The sequence below is a fragment of the Pectinophora gossypiella genome, chromosome 4, assembly GCF_024362695.1.
Source record: "Pectinophora gossypiella chromosome 4, ilPecGoss1.1, whole genome shotgun sequence".
Lineage (NCBI taxonomy): Eukaryota > Metazoa > Arthropoda > Insecta > Lepidoptera > Gelechiidae > Pectinophora > Pectinophora gossypiella.
Window position 1 is genome coordinate 9,120,445 of NC_065407.1, and position 6,033 is coordinate 9,126,477.

Genomic DNA, 6,033 nt, shown 5'->3' on the forward strand with positions numbered 1-6,033 from the left:
TTGAAAAGTCTGACAACTACACTGAAGTTTGAAAATCCGTCGTGCAATTCTATGACATCCGAACTCAAAATTTAATCTGGCCATGCAAGAATAATAAGCTTCTTTAAGAAAATGATTCAATAAACAACATTAATTACTTCGTTGAAATCCTATACATAGAGATGGTATTTGTATAAACATGCAGGAGCGCTTTTAATATTTTTGTAGGGACAACCCGCTGGTTGAAGAGTACGGCGGCGGCGGCGCACGGTAATCAGGAAAATTATTTACTCATGTCTGGGACTCTCCTTGAGAACATATGTAGGGCTGCCACAACTAAATGCGACAGAACTTAAATGTTTACGTAAACCAGTCATACATAATATAGAATACAATAAAAACCATAGAGTATTTTGAATTTGACAGAAAATATATTTAAAGCTCATGTGAAGCTTACTTTATGTAAAAAAGCTTATTATTTAGATTAATGATTGATAAAAATCCCTGGTATTAAATGTGTTTCTCTAGTTATTAATTTCGTCTAGTTTTTCAGTTTCTTGGCATTTCTTCTCCTCAGCACCTTACCAAATAATGTACTTAGATTCAAAAATGTTAAATTGACCTTTAACAAGACTATAATAATTACGTTGAATAAATTATTCTGAAATGATTCCCCACACAGACACAGACCCACGGACACACAGAGACCCACGCCGGAAATCCTTATCGGGGACAAATTAATTAGCAGACGATAAATGTTGGCTTTTTATCCGACTACGGCGAATAAAAAAAGGGGCTTATGTGTTTGACGGCTAAGCATGTGTGTATGTACGTCTGTTATCACCTAAACCACCTATCAGAATTTAACAAATGAGTTGTCACTAGAAGCGTCTTGATTGTCCGGTGGTTGTAGGTTATGTGACGTCACGCTGAATTGGATGTGGCGCCCTCTAGAGGACATAAACTAAAACACATAAGGTTATTGTGTCGGGTCGGAAGGATGAAATGAAAGGGCTTATTATTAAAAAGACGCTGAAAACGGGACGATTTTATCAATTACAACTGTTTGAGATGTTTATGTGATGTGAGAATGGAATGTGAGTGCTGGGGAATGGTATACAATACTAGAGTGAAGAATGATGAGGTAAGCTTGAAGGAGAAAGAATAATCGCGTAAATATGTAGCGAGGATAATAGCGCGGGAGCGTAAGCAAAGCGACGCGGATGTGCTCGGAGTCGTTTGAAGCACACGCAGCGAACTGGTAGCTCGCTGCGTGTGCGCGTCTCCGCGCCCCCGCATGCTCCTCGCTCTCCTGGTGTAGTGATGGGACATCGTCAATGTAGTGATGCGCCACACATATATTTATTTTTTAATTATTTTTATTTTTTGTCTTTTTTACGTTTTGGCTTTTTATTGTTTATCGAGGAGAGGCCTGTATCCAGCAGTGGGATGATAGGCTATTTACGTGCGTACGTTTTTATATGTTCAACGAGACAATAGATAGGTACTTACATTAGACTTTCTATGAAAACAGTACTGTATCCACGAGGATAGAGTGTCGAGTGTAGGTTCGTACACACCTGAAATAACCAATGCAGGAAGCTATTTGTTTTTATACCGAATAAATTGCCGCGTTTGCGATAAGTTACCACCAGGGAACATGAAACCAAATTACGCTGGGCTGCTACCAGAGGCGAAACTCGTAAGTAGCTGACTACACGATAGAGTGATAATATTGATTGACACTGATTAGGCAAATCCTCGGGTTTCTATATAATTTCGTCATTGTGGACCTAACACCGGATTTTACTGATTTCCTATTACATTAGGCAATTTTGTTCAAGTATCTGGTTCTTCTAACCTGTCAGGTGTTAGCCCTGATTTTAGGGTTATTATTGAGCCGCCAAAGGCCCCTGATGATCGTGTAACGGCTATTTACTTACATCAGTGAGTAGTAACCGGGACTAATGGCTTAACGTGCTTTTCGAAGCACAGATTATCTTACTTTCGGATAATCAGGTCCTATCCAAAGATAGATAGATATCACAAAGTAATTTTCGTGATATATCCCCACCAGGTATTCGAACCCGGGGGCTCCGGATCGTGAGCCTAACGCTTAACCACTGGACTACGGAGTCAAAAGTATCTGGTTAACGTCTTGTTATAACAAGCTTACGCCTCCTACACGCTGTTTCTTTGTAGTATCGGCCAAGCAGCGCGTGCTTCCGTGCTCTGTGGATTCCACTAAAGCTGGAACAATAACATGACATAATTTTCAATTTAAAACGGTATTAACCCGTAATTCCCGTAAATCTGTATTAAATGCGAACTATTCGCGTTAATGAATAAAGGTCTAGTATGACACAAAATAATCCACTAACTAGTTCGAATTAAATTAGAGTCTAATTTGTGGTTGCTGTTAGAAATATAAACAATTTAAATAAAAAAAGCTGTTGACGAACAAAACACAGTAGAATAGTAACGTAATGTGGTTGTTTGTGATACTGGCAGCCTATTTTGTTTTTTGCCTTATATTGTATAAAACATAAATTTAAAAACTAAAACCCGACTACGGAAAAACACGCTCTAAAAAGTCTGAAACAAGAAAGTAGGTATATTTTTCTGTTTTTTTTTTCGATTAGTGATGATATGGTGGTAGCCGTGGTAGCAAACTCTTAGGATAGATTGGCATATATTTGGAGACAAAACCCACCCGGAACATATCTGAGCAGTCATGTTATCAATTCAACATAATTATCGAGTAAAGACAAGACAACAACAAGTTAAAGATAGTAATATGTACATATTTGAAATGTACAAGTTAAGCCCTTTCACTTGATACCCAACACACTACCATTAAAAAAAAGAATTTCGTCCTCACTTTATGTCCTCTAGAGGGCACCACATTGAATTCACCGTGACGTCACAATATAACCTATAACCACCGGATAATCAAAACGCATCTTGTGACACTTCATTTGTTAAATTCTGACAGTTGGTTTAGAAGTTAGGTTGGAACAGACGTGCACTGCATACACACATACATTCATATCGTTTAAAAATAAAACTCTGCGTCATCTCCGTTTTGCGTCTGCCTTTTCTTTTTGATATATGATGAAATTGCTTAATAGTGAAGTTTTGTTTTACGTAAATTATACGATTTACCAGTCAAATAAATGAAGTGAACTAAGGGCTGGTACCTGTTAGTGACAATGGTAAAGTAGCTGCCAGTGCATATTAATAATTAAAAAGGAACCCTTGAAGCTTTTTTTAAAACAGGCCCTTTGTCTATCTTGTGTTAGTCTAATTGTCTTTATGTATAATCAAAGAGCAGTTCAGTTACTTTTTCAAAGGGTCCGCTTACCTAATCAGAAGTTTTAACAGGTCTGGTTTTTTACAAAAGCAACTGCCTGTCTGACCTTCCAACCCGCGAAGGGAAAACAAGCCCAATGCAGGTTAGATTAGGTCACATACCTACAAAAATCCATTTCTCGGGAACGTGGGTTTTCTTACGATGTTTTCCTTCACCGCTGAGCACGTGATAATCAATTATGATCCAATTGAAAACATGATTTCGAAAACAAATTCGACAATTATTGGTTTAAGTCTGTGCTGGATTCGAACCTGCGACCTCAGTGAGAGGCAAGCGCTCTACTAACTCGGCTAACATGGTTTTTATTTATTATTTTATCTAAACCAGGAGGTCTTAAGTGCAACCAGTTAATTTATTACTTTGCAAGAAACTGATTGGACTTTTGCAGCTTATCGTACGTTTTGTGTACAAAAAAAATAAAAAATAAAGAAGAAGCGTATCAGCAGCCCTACGGGATCCTAAGCGATGAAGAGCTAGGGGAGCGACAGCGCTTTGTAAATAGTCACCGCAATGGCTTCTTGCAGATTAATTTCGAGTGAGAGTGCACCGAGCCAGGATTGAAAGCGAGACGAGTGTGTCTGCCTCTGCGTCTACTTTATTCCCCGGGCATAAATATAAAGATCTATTGTTCACTATGGAACGTCCTAGTTCACAGCGTACGATGAAGACGCGAGAATCCAATATGCAATACGGTGAAAAGTTGTCTGCAGGGTGTGCGACATCGTAACGAATACTAACGGGAATGATGCAGCTCATTATTCTGAGTGAGTTAATATCAAGTGGAATCGTACATCGCAGAAGTATATAATTGAAAAGAATTTTGCGACACCAATTCCACTTGAAATTAACACCCCGTACAAGTACGTACAGGTAGCTATAAAAATGCGTATGGGTTTTAGTGACACCGTAACAAATACTGAGGGAGAGATTCAGACCATGATTCTAAGTTGATATCAAGTGGAATTTTATGTCTGAAAACTCATGAAAATTCAGTGTTTTTTTAATTATTTTCAGTTCCATAATTTTGCGCCAAAAAAATTTACTTCATATCAACTCAGAATCATGGTCTGAATCATCCCTCAAAGTTTTCGTAAGTCGATCGAGGGTTTTTGGTTTGGAAAGGGCATAATTTTATTTACTTAAAATGAATTAAGGATAAGCGATGAAAATTGTACTGTAGGTAGTAGAGCCTACTAAGAAAGTAGGAAAATACTTATTAAGTTTAGTACATTTAACCGATTTTTTTTTGGAGAGGGCTTGAGAATTGTAGCCTAGATTCGCTACAATAATCCTGTCAGCTTCTTCTAACGGGTGAGTTGGGTGGTCAATGACCGACCTCATCAACCTTGGTGTCATAATTTATAAAAGTGCTGTTTAAGTATAAGGTAATATATAAGTAAAATTGACTGATTGATTGAGGGGAGGCCTGCGCCCAGCAGTGGGACGTATATAGGCCGTTTATGTTTATGTATATAAGTAAAATATTTTTAGAGCGTAGGTACTTAATAAAACAGCCTGGATGCTACTTATATTGTATATTAATAATGAACTATCTATCTAATTAATATTTGACTCGAATTTATAGTGTTTTGGAGAATACCTGTCAATTTTTAAGTAGGTAATTATAGTTCACAAAACAACGAACTCTATCAAACAAACCGAAACCATTTTACACATTAATGTGATACTTACATTACTATTATTACAGTCAAAATTATTTTAGTCTGTTATGTTTTTTACAGAAGTAGATAGATACGCATAGGCAGATTCATCATATTTTCTGTTCTAGATTGTTATCCGGGAACACGCTCTTCTACCTATTTAGATTTACCTAACCATCATTTCACAGATTGTTGTGAGAAGCCAATGTACAATTTCGCAAGATGTGAGGATGGTTATTCACAATGCAGTATTAGGGGGTTAAAATGGCCACATCGAAGTAATTCATCTAAGAATGCAATATTGCAATTTGACATTCGCGCATATAAAAGTAAGTGCGCAATGCAAACAAATGTCAAATAGCAATATTACTTTCTTAGATGAAGTGCTTTGATGTGGCCATTTTAACCACCCAGAGCCGTACGCAGTGAGTGTTGGGTATGACGGAAAAAGCACGAAAGTAGGATTAATACCGTAGAAATGAGGTCAGTGCGTAGCTTCTGCGGTGTTGAGTGACAGAATAAGAAACAGTATGATAAGATAGAGATGTGGTGTAAAAGATGATTTAGTGGCTACGATTGAGAAGGGAATGGTAAGGTGGTTTGGACACGTGGAGTGGATGAAGGATAATAGGATTATCTATAAGGCAAAAGTTGTTGGGAAGGCTGTCTGAGGGAGAATTAGAAGGACGTTCATTGACCAAATTGGGGAAGTCCTTAAATATGTTTATTGCAATCTATTCTGAACCGGTAAAACGCTATGAAACGATTGATGAGTGTGGAAGAAAAAAGTATGTAAGAATGGAATTCCATATTCTTTATTTACCGCGAAATAAGCAAGAGTTTACGTATGTATGTGATTACATACATACTACTTGTATTAGATTTAATAGATGAATATTTTAAAGCGCAACAGTTGACCATGCAGCAAAACGACATTATTCGGGCAAAGCGTTGTAATAGAACGCAGGGAAGATGGTCAAAGCATTAATTTAGTTTCCAGTGCACTTGAAAAGCGGTCCA